Source organism: Sorex fumeus, unplaced genomic scaffold, assembly GCF_029834395.1.
Source record: "Sorex fumeus unplaced genomic scaffold, SorFum_2.1 ptg000086l, whole genome shotgun sequence".
In the NCBI taxonomy this organism is placed as follows: Eukaryota; Metazoa; Chordata; class Mammalia; order Eulipotyphla; family Soricidae; genus Sorex; species Sorex fumeus.
The window spans coordinates 24079415-24100443 of record NW_026606143.1 but is presented as its reverse complement, the minus strand read 5'-3'; the positions used below and the strand labels follow the sequence as shown (position 1 = coordinate 24100443).

General features: G+C 43.7%; 1 non-coding gene across 1 annotated transcript; it reads right to left on the bottom strand.

Annotated features, from left to right (window-relative positions):
• Positions 1 to 1423: 1423 nt before the first annotated feature.
• Positions 1424 to 1614, bottom strand: LOC130039468 (U2 spliceosomal RNA). Its single transcript, XR_008794892.1, has one exon. It is a non-coding gene; the product is annotated as a U2 spliceosomal RNA (small nuclear RNA).
• Positions 1615 to 21029: the final 19415 nt, after the last annotated feature.

Sequence of the window (21029 nt, the reverse complement as noted above, 5' to 3'; positions counted from 1 at the left end):
GGTGTGGACATCTTTAACAGAATGACAAACTAGTCAACATTAGCAAATATAAGAATAATATTAAAATTAAAAGCCTAATCATTCACAGGACTCTGGGCTGGATGCCCAGCACTGCATATTCACCCAGCACTGCCCACTGGAGTCTGGAGCCTCTAGCACCACTGGGAAGACAAAAAAATGTTGAAAAAAAACATAATCACATGAATTATTTTATTCTAAAATGTTAAGGTATTTGAAAGAAATATTTGAAGAAAATATAACTTATTAAGCAATAAAATTTATGAAGTCTCAATTATTCTCTATTTTATAAGTAAACTGGGTCCATGATGAAATAGTCATCTACAAAGTCAAGTGCTAGCACCTGTAGACATGAATTTTGCCATATAATGTAAGAAGGAGCAATACCACAGGGCCAGAGAGATAGCACAGCAGGTAAGGCACTTACTTTACATTCACCTGCAAGGTTTTATCCCCAGCACAGCATATGATCTCCTGAACATGAGCAGATGTGGTCCATAAACAAACAAACCAAAAAACACTTAGAACGAAAAGAATAACTTAATGAAGTAACAGCATCAGCACTATAATAATAGTTATCCAAATCATAAAAAAATCATCCAAATCATAGATATGGGAAATTTTTTTCCTGAAATTCTTTGTGAAATAGAGAGCTATAAACTTTACATCAAATGATGTTAAAATCAAAAGTTAAGAAACTTGGAGCTGGAGCAATAGGACAGCTGGTAGGGTTCTTGCCTTGCATGCGGTCGACCAGGGTTCAATTCCCAGCATCCCATATGGTCCCCTGACCACCGCCAGGGGTAATTCCTGAGTGCAGAGCCAGGAGTAACCCCTATGCATTGCCAGGTGTGACACAAAAAGCAAAAAAACAAAAGTTAAGAAAGTTATGGCATACACATATCTATCTATCTATCTATCTATCTATCTTTATACATTATACATCCTTCATCAAATTTCTTCTTTCAATAATCATAACTTACATTTAGCCAAAAATACCAGTACTTCAATTATAATATTCCACAAATATACTGAATTTAATACAAGAATAAATTCTAGTCAGACTAAAAATGATTTTAACATCAAACAATAATCATAAAACAAATGGCAAAATACTGTCACTGTCACAACAGAGAAAAAGTATCCATGGTTCTTAACTCAGGGATCATTCTGGTCATTCTGGTGGGATTCAAGGAACCCGATGTGGTGCTAGGGATAAAGCCCAAGCGGGCCACATGAAAGGCAAGTACACTACCAGCTGTAATATCACTCCATACATTCTGTATTGTTACTGTTTTCCTTCCTCGTTTTTAATTCAACTACAAATGTTTCATCCGATAAAAATATATAAACTATAATCTTATTTATTCACTAGTAGACACATACCTCGCAAATACCATATTTTTTCTTGTGCACTATGACTGGAGGTGCTGCAATACCAGATCTATGTGTGGAGTGGAAGGAACAAGTTCCTATTCCAACTCCCTGCTCCAAAAATCCATTTAATATATTGTCCTCGGATAGAGGATGTATCAGATATTGAACTGTTAAGAACAGATAGTACACTTGATCTTAGCCAAAAGGCTGAGAAGCTATGCAAATATCTTTTAAAAAAATTAACATCACCTAATTAGTTGCATAAATACGTAGTATTTATAGTATGAATAAAGTAAAAATTATTGTAAGTTAATGTTGACATTTACATATCCATACATTAATGTACATGTGTGAGTAGCTGTGTCAAATGCAACTGTATGCATGAGTAATGTATAAAATGAAAATAGATTTGCACCTTGCTTACAAAATATCAAAATGTTTTTCAAATAACTCATGACTATTTTAAATTCCTTCATTAACTTGGCAAAATAAATAGGCATCTTGCTACTTATATAATTTACACTAAGAATAAAACATGCCTACATATTGCAATTCCATTTTTAAAGTATTCTCATTTTATAATTATTTGATTAACAAATTATTGGGCATTAATCTTATAGTAGGTAGTAAATGCATAAATACACACCATCTTCACTTATATTCTATATATTACCTGGCATCTAAGTGATTTGAATAATTTGTTTTTATATAAATCATTTTGCATATAAAATATATCTCCATAATGAACAACATCATCATATATTATCGGAGATGATACTATATAACTATAACATAAAAGGTAACAAACTAACAGTGAGAGAGCTGAGGAGTGGACAGGCAGAAAGCATGCATGGGGACCATGTTCAAACCCTGGCATATGGCCTCCCCGATCTCTCTTACCTTCTGAGCACCACAAAGTATAACCATAGAGGCCTCTTTGCTCCACGAGGCATTTCCTTGGTATTGAACAAAAGTGGGCAGATTCCCATCCTTGGGACTCACAAGGAATCATCTAGTCTAGTCGGCAGAGTATTGCTAAGCCATCTGAGCACTTCTGGAGGCCGCAAAGAAAAAAAGTAAAAAATTCTAATACTAATACCTTGAGGAAAAAAATAAGAGAACACAAAAATATGGGTGATAATCTAGTTATAATTAAGGAATAACAAATTGCCAGAACCCCAATCCCAACATCAACCCTAACCCAACTGAAATGTTGACCCTAATATTAACTGTAGTCCTAGTCCTACCCCTACTATTAACTCTTAACCTATTGCAAATCTTAAATCTAACCTTCTTGTTAACCCTAATCTAGATGATTTTTGTTCTTTAATAATTCTTTATTACATATATCTTATGTAAAATTATTACAAAAGTGTTAATATTTATGCTATTTACACACAAATTTACAGCACCACCAAAGGGTCAGTGTTTCATCTTTAAGTATAATGTTAGCTACAGTGTTTTTATGGACTTATTTTTTGTAGTGTGCCAGAATGTTTGGGATCTGGTGTCCTTACATGGCACTAACAGTGACAGTATGTGTAAGGACAAGCTCACAGGAAGCTGCTCTGTCACTCCCTCTGGTGTCTTTTTGTATGGAACAAACCTCATCATGAATGTTCCACTCTCATGTCAGAAACTAAACTTAATTCCCTCCCAAAGATCCTGGCTTTAAGTCTCAGCATTCGGGGACTAGGACACAAATATAGGAATTTTGTGGGCACATAGGTCAATTTCTACCAAACCTTCTTTGGAAATTTTCTGACCAAAGAAGAAAGAGACAACTCATCATTTCACTGTGTGATGGATGTCAAGGATCCCCCAGGGTGACCATAAGGATCCTCCCCTTAGGCAGCTGATATGGGGGTCTACGCTTTACCATGCATGAAGGATCAAAGTTCAGATTTTCTGGAGGGAATTTGGAGTGACTCTTTACAATCTCCTGTATGTAGGTGGACGTTTAGGACCCCTACCTGGGCTTTATTGACATGGATGAAGATGGGGTTTGGCTATAGTTATGAGGATTTTGTCTCAAAGTTTTCTGTTTTATAGAGTGGCTACTTTCCTACTCTGAGAAAGAAGAGGTTTGTATTTTTATTTTTTATTGAGTAACCTTGAGATACAGAGTTACAAAGCTGGCCATGGTCAGGTTTTAGTCATACAGTGTTCCAACACCATCCCTCCACCAGTGTACATTTCCACCACCAATAGTCACCAGTTTCCCTCCCACCACCATCCCCCAGCCTTTCTCTATGGCAGGCACTTTCCTCCCAAAAGAAGGGTTTTATTGTGGCTTTTGGTCTTTGGCATTTGTGGGTTCATAGATTTTTCAGCCTAGGCCTGGAATGTATAAGGCAAAACCAAAACAGCAGAATGGGCTGAAAGGTAAACGGGAAATGTATCATCTTGTTAAGTGGATCCTGTGCTCCTTAACCAGGCTCTAATCCTCTCTTTACCATCAATATTCTAGATGTATATTTCCCATGTAGTGTCCAGAAAATACTTAGCAGGGAAATTAGAGAAAGTATGCCTAATTTTTTCCTCAGAGGCAGAAGTCCAAATGTATTTTTGGCTAGTAGTAAAAAGTGAATCACATTTATGCTATATTTTGCTTCATTTATTTAATTTGATTATTTTATGCATCCTATAATTGCTGTTAAGTTTTATCATGTGATAAGTATATACCATGAGCGACAGTTTCATTACTGACTGGCAACTTAGTTGGAAAGCAGAATATTATTTGTCTTTAAATTTAACTTATCCTCTGTTGTGTACTACCTTAATAAAGGAAATAATGGATCTTTCTTTTATTTTCTTACACAATTATCTACAAAAGGACAAAATGGATCTTTAAAAAATCATTAGGGGGTCAAGGGAGATAGCAAAAACAACTGGAGTACATGTCTTGAGTGTGCATGGTCCTGGAGTTTGGCCCCCAGCACTGCTTGGCCTGAGTCCCCAGCAGCCTCAGATGTGACAGTGGCCCCAACTGCTGGGGCAAATTCTGTTTTTCTTTTGGGACCACCCTGGCAGTACTCAGGGCTTCCTCCTGGCTCTTCACTTAGAGATCACTCCTGGCAAGGACCGTATGGGATGCTGGGGCTTGAACCCCGGTTGGCTGTGTGCAATGCAAGCACCCTACCCTCTGTACTATTTCTCTGGTTCCAGGGCTCAATTTCTGAACCATCCAGACTAGTTAACCAAGTATCACCAGGAATAGTTCCTGAACCTCTGAGCATTGCTTGAGATTCCCCCATGCAAAAAGAAAAATCATTAGGATATGACTTTAAATGACTTTTATTTTATGCGCACAAATAGTTTAATTTGCTTTCTTTTATTTACGATATGCCTATTTTTGTATCTTTTGAAATTATGTAATATCTGGTTGGGCATAAAAGCAGAGTATTCATTACAATAGCACAGAAGTTATTGAAAAATACTGGCTTAGGCTAAAGAGATAGCTCAAACGTCTAGAGTACATGTTTTACATACAGGCCAGCGGTCAGTCCCTAGGACTGCAAGGTCCCCCTGCACTACTGGAACAGCCCGATGTAATGACCCAGGAGTAGCCCTTGAGCACTCAGTATACAACCAAATTGAATAAAAATGGTTTGCTTTTTCGTATATATGTTTTATATATGCTATATACGCATATATGTATACATGTTTATATGTATGTTAAACACACACATATATGTGTTTAACAAGCCCTGTCAGATACAGTCCTAGAAAAGAAATTACTCCATAAAACAGCAAATAAACATAAAACTTTGCTATATAATAGATTAATTTGAAACTCCAAATCATTAGAGCCCTTTCACTATCTGGTATCCTATAGAAAGAAACACATGGAGATGCTCAGGGATTACTCCTGGCAGCACTCAGGGAACCATATGGGCTGCCCAAGATCGAACCCAGGTCAGCCATATGTAAATCAAGCACCCTACTACCAACTGTACTATCTCTCCAGCCCACGATTTTTTTTGATCTTTTAAGGGATTGGAGAGATGGGATTAAGGATTTAGCTTTGTCCACAAATTCAATCCCCATTATCCATATGGTCCCCTGAACATAACCAGAAGTGAACCCTGAGCACAGAGTGAAAAGTAAAACTGGAACACCTCCAGATGTGGTCCCTAAACACTTCTCCCCAAGAGATTATTTTATTTTGGCTTTTTGGGTCATCCATGGCAATGCTCAGGCGTTGCTCCTGGCTCTTCACTCAGGAATTACTCCTGGCGATGCTCTATAGACCATATGGGATACCGGGAATCAAACCTGGGTCAGCCACATGCAAGGCAAACACCCTATCTTCTGGACTATCACTATAGCCCCAATGTTATTATAATTTTTGCTTTCTCCCCTTGTTACTGTCATTATAACACACAATCTTTAAACAAATGCTAAAACTTGGGATAATAAAACAGCAAATAAACATTTGAATATCTGGGGCCAGAGAGAAAGTTCAGCAGGTAAAGTGTTTGCTTTGCACATTGTCTCACTGAGGTCCAATATCTGGTACCCCAATGGCCCACCGAGCCCACTAGGAGTGATCCATAACCCCAGAGCCAGGAGGAATCCCTGAGCAAAGCCAAATATGGGCCCAAAACAAACAAAAACTTTGAATGCTTTATCAGAAAAGTAATGGAATTTCTACTGGCACAGCACCAAAACCACCCAGACTGAGGAACCTGTGAGATCACTCCAGGATTCTTAGAGACAACAGCTTCGGATACCAAGTCCAGACAATGGCAAGGGACCTTTGCCAGGGGATTTAATGCTTCCCAGAAAACAGTGAAGATTGTTTATAGTCTAATAACTGGCTAATGGCTGGGCTTGGGGGTGCGGTAGCCATAGCCCATGTCTTGGGGATATGGGTTGCCTTCAGATACCTTTAAGGAGAATAAGTTTTGTTTCTCTTTAAAGTAACTTAGAGTCTCTTAGTTAACTGATCCCGTGCAGTTGCACTTAACCATGAAACCACTGATTTTCCCTTCTGTTTTTTGCTATATAATCACTGCTTGCCTGCATAAACTCGTCTATTGGCCATCAGCCATAGACAGTGTCTATGATCACCAGTCACAGATTGCATCAGAACAGGCGCCTCGTACAAGATCACAGCACTGCTGGATGGTGACAACTATGTATTATGTTCAGATGTGAAACATAAAAATACTAGTGAAATGTACAAATGAATACGAGCAAAAACGTCTAAACCTGGAACCCATGATGGATAACATAAGTAATGGCTTTGTTTCCAAAGACTCTTTAGAAAAACATTGAAAACAAAACAGCTCATTTCCAATGCTGAAAGAAAACAAATAAAACTAGAAATCTAGAATTCCTTTTTAAAAATTGTTTAATTTTTTGTGAGGGGGGGAGCCAACATGATAGCACAGAGTATAGATTATTTGTTTTGCACACTGTTGACCTGGGTTCACTCCTGGCACACGATTTGGTCCCCCAAGCTCTGCCAGGAGTTATCCATGAGCATAGAGTCAGAATTTAGCACCAAAATCACGCTCCCTTAAATAAGATTTTTGGTTGGTGGCCATGCCTGACAGTGCTTAAGGCTTAATCCTTGAAGTTCATGACCACTAAACAAGTTCTATAAGAAATGCTAAAAAGTTTTCTATAAAAGGCAAAAAAAAAATCTACCTGGTAGAAACTTAAAGTACAGAAAGTACAAAATTAAGGAAAGGAAAAGAATAATACTGGCATCTACTATAATGAATTTGAGGCTCCACTGAACTAAAAAAGGGATATAAAAGCAAAAATTTAGGGGTAAACTCCATGGAAGTCTCATGAAAAACATACTGAAGGCATAAAGAAAAGACTAATGGAACCTACACAACAGCAAATGGAAAATATTACTGGGAAACAAGGATGATTAAAAAAATTCACGTCAACAAATATGATATAGCAATTCAGTAAAAATAAAGATAACAAATCATACGGTTATATCAACATATGCAGAAATATCATTCAACAAAATTCATTATCTATTTATGATTTAAAAAAGCACCCTCAACAAAATGAGGAAAGAAGGAATTTAACTCATCATAATAAAAAACATATGAAGGCCAGGGAAAATAAGCCAGGAGGACTGGTAAATGGTTGGGAATTACAAAAGTGTGGGGGATGCAGGGATAGAGGAGGGTCCAGTATGAAAATACTAGTTGGAAATGATGCTTCTGGACAAGAACTGAGTGTTGAAAGTAGATAAAGGGATATACATGATAACCTTTCAGCATCTGTATTGCAAACCAGAAAGCCTAAAATGAAAGAGAGAAATTCAAGAAAGAAAGAGAGAAAAGAGAGGTACCTGCCATAGAGGCAGGCAGGGGTGGGGGTGGCTTGAAGGGGTGGGAGGGAAACTGGGGACACTGCTGCTGGGAAATTACACTGGTGGAAGGATGGGTAAAATTGGAAAATTGTATGACTGAAACACAATTATGAACGGTTCTGTAATGCTCTATCTCATGGTGATTCGATAAAAAGTATTAATAATAAAGGATATATGTATATATATTACAAAGGAAGAGCTAACATATTCAAAAGCAGCAAAAAACAGAAATCCTTTCTTGAAAGATCACATGCAAGACAATAATGTCCACTGTTACCACTACTATTTAATATGGTATTGAAAGTCCTAATAAGAGCAATCAGGGAAGACCGAAATTACCAGGAATCCTTACTACAATAGCTAGGGTATCCCTACTGTCACAAAAATCACAAATCATCCTGTTATTCGTCGATTGCCTCGAGCAGGCCCCAGTAACGTCTCCTTCATCCTAGCCCTGAGATTATATTCAAGGCTCTTTAGGAGAATGAGACCCATCATTGTTACTGGTATTTGGCATATTGGGTACGCCAAGGGGAGTTGGCCAGACTACTGTAGTTGGAAACAAATATAATACCCAATGACAGGTGAATGGAAAAAAGAAACTGTAACATATGTACACAATGGAGTATTATACAACTGTGAAGAAATGATAAAATCTTCCATTTTAATGTAAAATACACACACACACACACACACACACACACACAAGATCACAAGTCCAGAGGTTGTTAATATTGAGAGAGATCGAGAAGAGTGGAACTAAACAAAAGTCCTGACAAGACTTGTCATGAGAGGAGAAGGAAAGAAGATATACATATATATCAACATGAGGAATACAGAATGGATTGTCACTGCACATGATTTGATAAGAAAAAAACACAGCTTAAACAACACATATAATTTTAGAAAACATCCTGATTTAATTAATTGGTATCCACAAGCGAAAATCCTTTCTACAAATGAATTCTGATCTGGGATTTTTTCCTATATAATTAGAATATGCACAAATTTTCCATGAACTTTCCCACAGAACAGAAACAGGAAAACAATACACTTCAATTATAATAGCCTCAAGAAAAAATTGCACTTAATTCAAGAATGGAATTATAGTGGTTTAACAGTTTAAACTCAAAGCTCTTTAAGAAAAAATTATGTCACTGTAACATCAAATTCAGAGAAATCATCTAAAAATTTAATATCTAGTTTTTGAAAAGTAAGAAAACTATAACATATCATAATTAGCGATGCATAGTGAAAAGAAAACAAGATCAGAAGGAATGTAAGGGTGCTTATTATTAGCAGTTCCACTCATTATTTTGTTCTTTTTTTTTTTCTTTTGAGACATTAATGGCAGTGCTCAGGGGACCATATATAGTGTCAGGGATTTAACACAGGCTCAAAATTTTATGGCTACCTTAGTCATGTCAGTAAGGAAAGGCCCTCCCGTTGATCATCAATTTGCTCGAGCGGGCCCAGTAACGTCTCCATTGGAGACTTTGTTGTTACTGTGTTTGGCATATCGAATATGTCACGGGGAGCTTGCCAGGCTCTGCCGTGCAGGCGAGATACTCTCGGTAGCTTGCTGGGCTCTCCAAGAGGGGCGGAGGAATCGAACTCGGGTTGGCCATGTTGGCTGCGTGCAAGACAAACGCCCTACCGCTGTGCTATCGCTCCAGCCCGTCAATAAGGAAAACGTTTTAAAATGCATGTGACCATAAATAAACTAGCCATCATTACTAAAAATTGTATCCTTAACTTTCCAAAATATCTAAGAATAATATGAGTATAAATTAGAATACTGCATTTGGCAATAATATCAGATTCCATGGTTAATTTAAAACATTTTTCCCCCAATACTCTTTAAGCTTTTCCACGAAATTGAAATATCAAAAACACTTCCAAACAGTTTCTACGAAGCAAATATCACACTGATACCAAAAGCAGACAGAGATACCACAAAGAAAGAGAATTACAGGCCGATATCCCTGATGAACACAGATGCAAAGATCCTCAACAAACTACTAGCAAATAGAATCCAACTACTCATCAAAAAGATCATACACCATGACCAAGTAGGATTCATCCCAGGGATGCAAGGATGGTTCAACATTCGGAAATCAATCAACATAATCCACCATATCAACAAAAGAAAAGATAAAAAGCATATGATCATATCAATAGATGCAGAGAAAGCATTTGATAAGATCCAGCACCCCTTTATGATGAAAACCCTAGCCAAAATGGGTATAGAGGGGACCTTCCTCAACATAATTAAAGCCATCTACCACAAGCCTACAGCAAGCATCATCCTCAATGGGGAAAAACTGAGAGCCTTCCCTCTAAGATCAGGGACGAGACAGGGATGCCCACTCTCTCCACTGCTGTTCAATATAGTACTGGAAGTACTTGCAATAGCGATTAGGCAGGAAAAAGATATTAAGGGCATTCAGGTAGGAAAGGAAGAAATCAAGCTCTCACTATTCGCAGATGATATGATACTCTACTTAGAGAACCCAATAACTTCCACCAAAAAACTCTTAGAAACAATAGACTCGTATAGTAAAGTTGCAGGTTATAAAATCAATACCCAAAAGTCCATGGCTTTCCTATACGCAAACAGTGAGAGAGAAGAAAGCAACATGAAAAAAACAATCCCATTCACAATTGTGCCCCAGAAAATCAAGTACCTAGGAATCAGCTTAACTAAGGAAGTAAAGGACCTGTACAAAGAAAACTACAAAACGCTACTTCAGGAAATAAAAGAGGACATGAGGAAATGGAAAGATATCCCCTGCTCATGGGTCGGGAGACTTAACATTGTCAAAATGGCAATACTACCGAAAGCATTGTATAAATTCAATGCAATCCCTATAAGGATACCCATGACATTCTTCAAAGAAATGGAGCAAACACTCTTGAAATTTATATGGAACAATAAGCCCCCACGAATAGCTAAAGCAATTCTTGGGAAAAAGAAAATGGGAGGAATCAACCTCCCGAACTTCAAACTGTACTACAAAGCAGTAATAATTAAAACAGCATGGTACTGGAACAAAGGCAGAACTGCAGACCAATGGAACAGGGTTGAATACACTGACATCTCTCCTCAATCATATGCTCATCTAATCTTTGATAAAGGTGCAAGTAATGTGAAGTGGAGTAAGGAAAGCCTCTTTAATAAATTGTGTTGGCATCACTGGATGGCTACATGCAAAAAAATAGGCTCAGAACTCTGCCTAACACCATGTACAAAAGTAAGATCAAAATGGATTAAAGACCTCAACATCAGACCAGAAACCATAAGGTACATTGAAGATAAAGTTGGCAAAACCCTCCATGACATTGAAGCTAATGGTATCTTCAAAGATGCCACGCCACTGGCCGAGCAAGTGAAAACAGAGATAGATAAATGGGACTATCTTAAACTAAGAAGCTTCTGCACCTCCAAAGAAACAGTGACCAAAATACAAAGACAGTCTACAGAATGGGAAAGGATATTCACCGAATACACATCTGACAAGGGGTTGATATCCAGGATATACAAAATACTGGTTAAACTCCACAAGAAGAAAACATCCAACCCCATCCAAAAATGGGGCAATGAAATGAACAGAAACTTTCTCAAAGAAGAAATCCGAATGGCAAAAAAGCACATGAGAAAATGCTCTACATCATTAATCATCAGGGAGATGCAGATCAAAACCACAATGAGATACCATCTCACACCTCAGAGACTGGCCCAAATTCAAAAGAACAAAAGCAACCGATGCTGGCGTGGATGTGGCGAGAAAGGGACACTCCTTCACTGTTGGTGGGAATGTCCACTTGTTCAGCCCTTCTGGAAAACAGTATGGACGATTCTCAAAAAATTAGAAATTGAGCTCCCATTTGACCCAGCAATACCACTCCTGGGAATATATCCCAGAGAGGCAAAAATGTATAGTCGAAGTGACATCTGCACTTGTTTGTTCATTGCAGCCCTCTTTACAATAGCCAGAAACTGGAAGAAACCTGAATGCCCAAGAACAGATGACTGGTTAAAGAAACTTTGGTACATCTACACAATGGAGTACTATGTAGCTCTTAGAAAAGATGAAGTCATGAAATTTACATACAAGTGGTACAATATGGAAAGTATCATGCTAAGCGAAATGAGTCAGAAAGAGAGGGATAGACATAGAAAGATTGCATTCATCTGGGGGATATAAAGTAACAAAGTATGAGATTAATACCCAAGAATAGCTGAGATCAGCACCAGGAGGATTACTCCATAACTTAGAGGCCAGCCGGGTATCCTAGAGGAAAGGGCTATTCAGATAGAGAAGGGAGCACCAAATAAAGGATGTTTGGAGGATCCTCCCAGGAGGGGAGATGCATGTCGAAAGTAGACTATGGACTGAACATGTTTGCCACTCAATGCCTCTTTTGCAGACCACAACACCCAAAAGGAGAGAGAGAACACAGGGGATTGCCCTGCCACAGAGACGGGGGGATGGGGGGATGGGGGTGGGAGGGATATTATCCATGGTGGTGGAAAATGGGCACTGGTGGAGGGATGGGTATCTGATCATTGTATAATTGAAACCAAAGCACAAAAAATTGTAAATCTACAACTTTAAAAAAAATAAAATAAAATAAAGGGGGAAAAAAAAAAAAAAAAAAAAAAAAAAATTTTTCCACTGTACTCACTAAAGATTCTGTGCACATAAATGACATAAACACCCCATGTTAGATTATTATTTTAAGTCTTATCCTTTACACTGGCACACAAATTGTGTGAGTACTTAAACTTAACTATCAGTCATTTTTTCTGCTATCAAAGCAAAAAAGGCCCAGATTAGACAATCTCTATATTATAACTGACATTTAATCCTATTGTAAAAAGAACATTCTCTGTGACAATTTTATTTGGGTTCCCAGTTTATTTCAATATTTATTTAGAGCTCAGCTACTTGTAAGTAGCTCACAACTAAATGAAATTAGTTCTCCATGCAAATTTTGTATAAGTATCTCACTTTTTTTTTTTATCTATTGCAGCTCTTTTGTTAAAATATTAAAGTAGGGACAGGGATATAGCTCAGTGGTATTCAGCACTTGTCTTGCATATGTGAGGTCATGCTATTTGATCCTCAACACTGAAGCAAAAATTAATAAATTAAATTAAATTTGGGTTTGGATAGCAGGTACAGCAGTCAGCATGCTTGCTCTGCAAATGGCTGACCAGTACTATATCCCTGACACCCAAGTGGTCCACTTTAGCCCCTCCAACAGGAAGCCCTGAGAGCAGACCCAGGGGTAAATTGTGAAAGCCACTGAGTGTTGCCTGCCAGCAAACAAAATTAATTAAATTAAAAAGTAGATTATTTAAAAGAACCATTAGTACTATGCTGTCAAGTGTGATTTCATTGATTACAAATAACATGTACTTAGTGTAAAATTCTCAAAAATGAAGAGATATATATTTTCATGGAGAAATACAAAATTATTAGTGAACAGTATAATGTCATACTTATGAATATGACATTATATAGATAACTTTATTGTAATTGTGAGCATGTGTGCAATAAAATAATTATTTTATTTTTAAATGAATATGTCCTAGAGATTTTTTTGTAATAAATAAACTATATTTGTGGAAAAAAAAAGACCCTGGATAGATTTGCAATGCCTTAAGATCTCACTGAACATTTGCATGGTATTAAAGTATGAATACAATAGTCTTTTTACAGACAGTTATTTCGCTTTGCTTTACTCATGCATCTCTTTTGCAATTTGACAAATGTTGTCAGTCATAGAGAGCAAAAGTTTGGCAAATTTAAAATATAGGTTAAACCATAACAAGCAATTTCAAAAAAATACCAGTTCATAGTTCTTCTAAAATCTGGCATCAATGTCTATAAAAGCTTACAATATCATTATTCAATTTCTACTCTGAAATCTTTGAAATCCAATTGCTCAGTAGCATTTATTTTTGCTTATATTGCATATGCATTTCACTAAATGAATTTGAAGTATATCATTTCATAATGGTTTGGATACCAAAATTACAATATATTAGGTGTCTTTGTTTTTATGTGTTCACATATAAGCCGAAGTTTGTTACTTTTACTTACATTCAATAAATTCCCTGGACTTAATTTGGTTGTACTATGTATCCTTTGGTATTTTTTTCAGTAAGAGATGTTTTCCAAAAAAGATCTTACTCGAAACTATATAAATATAAATATTTTATTCTGGGTAATATTTGTCATGCAATTATTTTATATTTTGTTAGTTCATGACAAGTTCTCCTCTGGGGCCTTGAGGGTCGGAACAGCACTTGGGCTGGGGATTGATCCCAAGGCATCCCACATGCTCTATCATTTGAACCATAAGCGTGGTCAGAAGTTACCATTCATTTTACGAAGAAATTTTAAAAATTAGATCAACCAACTCTTTAAACCTTATTTATATTTTTGGTGTTTGGGGCCAAACCCTGCAATACTCAGGGATTACTCCTAGCTCTGCATTCAGGTATTACTCCTGACAGTGCTCAGGGTCCATAGGGAATGCTGGAGATCAACCCGGGTCCACCTGTGCAAGGCAGATGCGGCACCTGCTGTACTCTCACCCCAGACCCCTAAACCTCTTAGCTAAAATCTACCTATAAGGCATGTTTGAAAATTCTTCTTATTGGTGAACCTCATAAACTTGGAATCTGAGAAAATACGTTACCTCTCTAGCAGAATCCACAGAAGACCCAGGTAATGGAGTTGATGCCTTTCAAGGTTCAATGGAAAAACAGATCAACAGAATTCTTCATTCTGCCAATTTATCTCAAAACCTGAATGTGAATCCTCAAACATAAAACGGAGATACTAGGTCCAATATGTTGACAGTTGGGGATTTCATTAGCAATGGAAGTCCCACAAGCAAAGGGCCATTGAAGTCCCACAGTCAAATGGTCACGGTGGAAACACAACCACAAGTGCAAACAGTGAACAAAGGAAATGAGGATGGGCCAGAAGGAGGGAAGGGGGTCAGAAGAAGGGAAGGGGGATGGAAGGAGGGGGCAGGAGGGGGATGGAAAGAGGGGGAACGGAAGAAAGGAAGGGGGACAGAAAGGGGGAGCCAGAAGGAGGGAAGGTGGCTGAAAAGAGGGAAGGGGGCCAGAAGAAGCAAGGTTGGAAGGAAAGGGGGCTGGAAGGAGGGGGGAGCGAAAGTAGGGGGACAAAAGGAGGGAAGGGGGCTGGAAGTGGGGCCAGAAGGAAAGAAGGGAGCTGAAATGAGGGGGGCAAAAGGAGGGGGGGCAGAAGAAGAGAAGGGGCCAGAAGGAGGAGGCCAGAAGAAGGGGGGCTGGAAGGAGGGAAAAGGCCGGAAGGACGGGGGGGGGGAGGTAAAGGAAGGGACCGGAAAGAGGGAAGGGGGAGAGAATGAAGGGGGGGTTGGAAAGAGAGTGGCCGGAAGGAGAGACGGGGGCCGGAAGGAGGGTAGGGGGCTGAAAGGAGGGGGAGCGCAAGGACGGTGACGGAAGGAGGGAAGGGGGCCAGAAGGAGGGGCCGGAAGAAGGGGGTGACCAGAAAAAGGGAAGGGGCCGGAAGGAGGAGGCCAGAAGGAGGAGGACCGGAAGGAGGAAAGGGGGCCGGAAAGAGGGTGACCGAAGGAGGGAAGGGTCTGGAAGGAGGACAGAACGAAGGGGTGGCCGGAAAGAGGGTGGATGGAAGGAGGGGGACCAGGAGAGAATGGGGCCAAAAGGAGGGTAGGGGGCTGGAAGGGGGACAGAATGAAGGGGGGGCTGGAAAGAGGGTGGCCTGAAGGAAGGGGACTGGAAAGAGAAAAGGGGGCTGGAAGGAGGGTAGGGGGCTGGAAGGAGGGGGAGCTCAAGGAGGGGGCCGGAAAGAGGGAACGGGGCCAGAAGGAGGAGGGGCCGGAAGGAGCGAAGAGGGCTGGAAGGAGTGTGAGCAGGAGAGGGCCGAAAGGAGGGAGGGGTCGGAAGGAGGGGGGCCGGAAGGAGGGAAGGGCGCCAGAAGAAGTGTGGCCAGAAGGAGAGAAGGGCACTGGCAGGGGGTGTGGAAGAAGGGGGACAGAATGAGGGAAGGGGACTGGAATGAGGGCAGTGAAAGGAGGGTGGCCAGAAAGAGAGAAGGGGGCCGGAAGGAGAGTAGGGGGCTGGAAGGTATGGGATCGCAAGAAGGGGGCCGGAAGGAGGGAAGGGGCTAGAAGGAGGAGGGGCCGGAAGAAGTGAAGAGGGCTGGAAGGAATGTGAGCAGAAGGAGAGGGTCGAAAGGAGGGGGGCCGGAAGGAGGGAGGGGGACCGGAAGAAGGGAAGGGGCCAGAAAGAGGCCTGAAGGAGGGGCACCAGAAGGAGCGACAGGGGCTGGAAGGAGGGTGGGTGAAGGAGGGAAGGGGGCTGATGGACAGAATGAAGAGGGTACCGGAAAGAGGGTAGCCAGAAGGAGGTGGACCAGGAGAGAAGGGGGCCAGAAGGAGGGTAGGGGGCTGGAAAGAGGGGGAATGCAAAAAGGGGACCGGAAGGAGGGAAGGGGGCTAGAAGGAGGAGGGGCCGGAAGGAGCGAAGGGGACTGGAAGGGGGACAGAATGAAGGGGGGACCGGAAAGAGGGTGGCCAGAAGCAGGGGGACTGGTAGAGAAGGGGGCCGGAAGGAGATTAGGGGGCTGGAAGAAGGGGGAGCGCAAGGAGGGGGCCGGAAGGAGGGAAGGGGCTAGAAGAGTAGGGGGCTGGAAGGAAGGGGATCACAAGGAGGGGACCGGAAGGAGGGAAGGGGGCCATAAGGAGGAGGGACCGGAAGAAGGGAAGGGGGCCGAAAGGAAGCCGGAAGGAGGGGGACCAGAAGGAGGGAAGGGGGCTGGAAGGATGGTGGCAGAAGGAGGGAAGGAGACTCTAAGGGGGACAGAATGAAGGGGGACCAGAAAGAGGATGGCCAGAAGGAGGGGGACTGGAAGGAGAGAAGGGGGCCGGAAGGAGGGTAGGGGTCTGGAAGGAGGGGGAGCTCAAGGAGGGGGCCGGAAGGAGGGAAGGGGGCTAGAAGGAGTGGGGCCGGAAGGAGCGAAGGGGGCTGGAAGGACTGTGAGCAGAAGATCGAAAGGAGTGGGGCCGAAAGGAGGGAGGGGGACTGGAAGTAGGGAAGGGGGCCGGAAGGAGTGTGGCCAGGAGAGAAGGGCACTGGCAGGGGGCGTGGAAGAAGGGGAATGGAATGAGGGGAGGGCCGCGAAAGGAGGGTGGCCAGAAGGAGAGAAGGGGGCCTGAAGGAGAGTAGGAGCCTGGAAGGAGGGGAGTGCAAAGAGGGGGCCGGAAGGAGGGAAGGGGGCCGGAAGGAGGGGGTGACCGGAAAAGGTACCGGAAGGGAAGGACTGGGTGACCGGAAGAAGGTGTAACCGGAAGAAGGGAGGGGCCAGAAATAGGAGGCCGGAAGGAGGGGGACCAGAAAGAGAGAAGGGGGCCGGAAGGAGAATAGGGGGCTGGAAGGAGGAGGAGCGCAAGGAGGGGACCGGAAGGAGGGAAGGGTGCCAGAAAGAGGACGGGCTGGAAGGAGGGGGTGACCGGAAGAAGGGAAGGGGCCAGAAAGTGGAGGCCGGAAGGAGGGGAACCAGAAAGAGGGAAAAGGGCTGGAAGAAGGGTGGCCGAACTAGCAAAGGGGACTGGAAGGGGGACAGAATGAAGGGGGGACCAGAAAGAGGGTGGCCAGAAGGAGGGCGACCGGAAGAAGAGAAGGGGGCCAGAAGGAGTGTGGCCAGAAGGAGGGAAGGGCGCTGGCAGGGGGCGTGGTCGAAGGAAGACAGAAGGAGGGTTGGGGGCTGGAAGGAGGGGGAGCGCAAGGAGGGGGCTGGATGGGGGCTAGAAGGAGGAGGGGCCGGAAGGAGAGAAGGGGGCTGGAAGGACTGTGAGCAATGGAGAGGGCCAGAAGGATGGGCGCCGGAAGGAGGGAAGGTGGCGGGAAGAATTGTGGCCAGAAGGAGAGAAGGGGGCTGGCAGGGGGCACGGAAGAAGGGGGGCAGAGTGAGGGGAGGGGCCTGGAATGAGGGGGGCAAAAGGAGGGTGACCGGAAGGAGAGAAGGGGGCTGAAAGGAGGGGGAGCGCAAGGAGGGGGCCGGAAGGAGGGAATGACCTGAAGAAGGGACCGGAAGGAGGGAGTGACCGAAAGAAGGGAAGAGGCCAGAAATAGGCCGGAAGGAGGGGGACCAGAAGGAGAGAAGGGGTCTGGAAGGCGAGTAGGGGGCTGGAAGGAGGGGGAGCGCAAGGAGGGGACTGGAAGGAGGGAAGGAGGCTGGAAGGAGTGTGATCAGAAGGAGAGGGTCGAAAGGAGGGGGCCAGAAGGAGGGAAGGGGGATGGAAGGAGTGTGGCCAGGAGAGAAGGGCGCTGGCATTGGGTGTGGAAGAAGGGGGACAGAATGAGGGGAGGGGGCTGGAATGAGGGTGGCCAGAAGGAGAGAAGGGGGCTGGAAGGTAGGGGATCGCAAGGAGGGGGCAGGAAGGAGGGAATGGGGCCAGAAGGAGGAGGGGCCGGAAAGAGGGGGGCCAGAAGGAGGGAAGGCGGCTGGAAGGAGGGTGGCCCAAGGAGGGAAGAGAGCTGGAACGGGAACAGAATGAAGGGGTCCCTGGAACAGGGTGGCCAGAAGGAGAGGGACCAGAAGCAGAGAAGGGGGCCAGAAGGAGGGTAGGGGGCTGGAAGGAGGGGGAACGCAAGGAGGGGCCTGGAAGGAGGGAAGGGGGCTAGAAGGAGGAGGGGCCGGAAGGATAGAAGGGGACTGGAAGAGTGTGAGCAGAAGGAGAGGGTCGAAATGAGGGGTGCCGGAAGGAGGGAGGGGGACTGGAAGGAGCGAAGGGGCCAGAAGGAGTGTGGCCAGAAGAAGAGAAGGGCGCTGGAAGGGGCCATGGAAGAAGGGGGACAGAATGAGAGGAGGGAGCTGGAATGAAGGCGGCGAAAAGAGGGTGGCCAGAAGGAGAGTAGGGGGCTGGAAGGAGGGGGAGCGCAAGGAGGGGGCTGGAAGGAGGGGGTGACCAGAAGAAGGGAAGGGGCCAGAAAGAGGAGGCCGGAAGGAGGGGGACCAGAAGGAGGGAAGGGGGCTGGAAGGATGGTGGCCGAAGGAGGGAAGGGGACTGGAAGGGGGACAGAATGAAGGGGGACCGGAAAGAGGGTGGCCAGAAGGAGGGTAGGGGACTGGAAGGAGGGGGAGCGCAAGGAGGGGGCCGGAAGGAGCGAAGGGGGCTGGAAGGAGGGGGGGCCGGAAGGAGCGAAGGGGGCTAGAGGGACTGAGCAGAAGGAGAGATCGAAAGGAGGGGGGCCGAAGGAGATGGTAGAATGGAGGGGGGCCGGAAGGAGGGAGGGGGACCGGAAGGAGGGAGGGGGACCGGAAGGAGGGAATGGGGCAAGAAGGAGGTTAGGGGGCTAGAAAGATGAGGGGCAGGAAGGAGGGAAGGGGGCTGGAATGAAGGGGTGAAAGGAGGGGGGCCAGAAGAAGGGAAGGGGCCAGAAGGAGGAGGCCAGGGAAGGGGGCTGGAAGGACGGGGGGTGGGTGAAGGAAGGGACCAGAAGGAGAAAAGGGGGCCGGAAGGAGGTGTTGACTGGAAGAAGGGAAGGGGCCGGAAGGAGGGAAGAGGGCCGGAAGGAGTGTGGCCAGAAGGAGGAAAGGGCGCTGGCAAGGGGGCGTGGAAGAAGGGGGACAGAATGAGGGAAGGGGGCTGGAATGAGGGGGGTGAAAGGGGCCCGGAAGAAGGGAAGGGGGCTGGAAGGAGGGGGACCAGAAGGAGGGAAGGTGTCAGAAGTAGGGGAGAGGGGGGTGCCTGAAAAAGTGAAGGAGGCCGGAAGAAGGGAAGGGGTCCGGAAGGAGGGGTGGTGCTGCTGCTAGTATGTGTAGTAGTGGAACAGACAGCGCTGTTCTTGGCAGTGGCGAATACAATTCACCCAGAATTTCACTCCAAAAATGTATTTCCAAAGCATCACTTCTAACACACTGTATTGGTTACAAAGTTTCACTAAACTTGATCCAGAATCCTAGTAAGATCTATAAAGTCCATCCCTTGAGGAGCAAGTGTTTAGAGTTTTTGCTGAAATCGTTTAAGCTGAAATAGATAAAAGTGCAAAGCCAGAAGATAGGATTAGTTTTAGGCATGTACCCTACCCAGGTTCAATCCTGAGCATAAGAACAACTTGCCATCACAGGGTGTAGCCTGGAGGCTCTGACCATCACCCCACGTGTGGGGATGGAGGGACCTGGGCACTGCTAGGGGATCCCTGCACAGCCCACCTCAGACCCTAGCACTGAGCCACTAGCCTGCTTAGCCATGAATCTCCAGGAGGCCACCCTTCAGCTGACTCAGCACTGTTTGGGAGCATCTTCCAACCCAAGAAAGTATAAAAGGAGAAACACAGAAATTTCAAAGTTAGGGGAAGTTTCTGGAGTTATAGTACAGTTGGTAGGGCATTAGCCTTGCATGTGGCCAACCCAGGTTCTATCCAGGGCACCACATATGGTCCCCCTAGCCCCAGTAGGTGTGATCCCTAGTCACTGCCAGGAGTAAGCTCTGAGCACCACCATGTGTGGCCACAAAACAAAACTAAAACATTGGAGCTAGTGAAGCTTTTAATGATTTTGTTTATACATATTTTTTTATTTGGGGTGTGGGACATTTTTTACAGAATGACAGAATGGTCCACATTAAAATAAACATGATTATAATGTTAAATTTTAAAACTGTCATTACCATTAAAATGGAGGATATCAGACCAGAAAAATATTTTCCCATTGTTATATGTTCTTTGAATTAAAGGACAGAGTTAGCTTGAAAATAATAGTATAAAAATATAGAAAATAAAAATTAAGTATCATGTAAAGTTAAGCAGGAAGTTGTATCAAAGCTGACTTTTAAAAATGTGGTATAAGAATTCAAGGATGTGCCTCAGCAGTAGAGCACATTTGCTGGAGTGGGCCCAGTAACGTCTCCATTGGAGACTTTGTTGTTACTGTGTTTGGCATATCGAATACTCTCGGTAGCTTGCCGGGCTCTCCGAGAGGGGCGGAGGAATCGAACTCGGGTCGGCCATGTTGGCCGCTTGTAAGGCGAACGCCCTACCCATTGTGCTATCGCTCCAGCCCAGTAGAGCACATACAAAATGAAAATAAAAAACTAAAATCACTGTAACTGGAGGTAAAGAATGATGCTTAGATTTGATCATTTTTGAGCAAAATTTCATTTTTATTTCATTTTGCAGGCAGATACACCTAAGTGTGTAGATTCCTAATCATACACCTACATAATATATGAAATGAGACTTGATTTGAGGGGAATT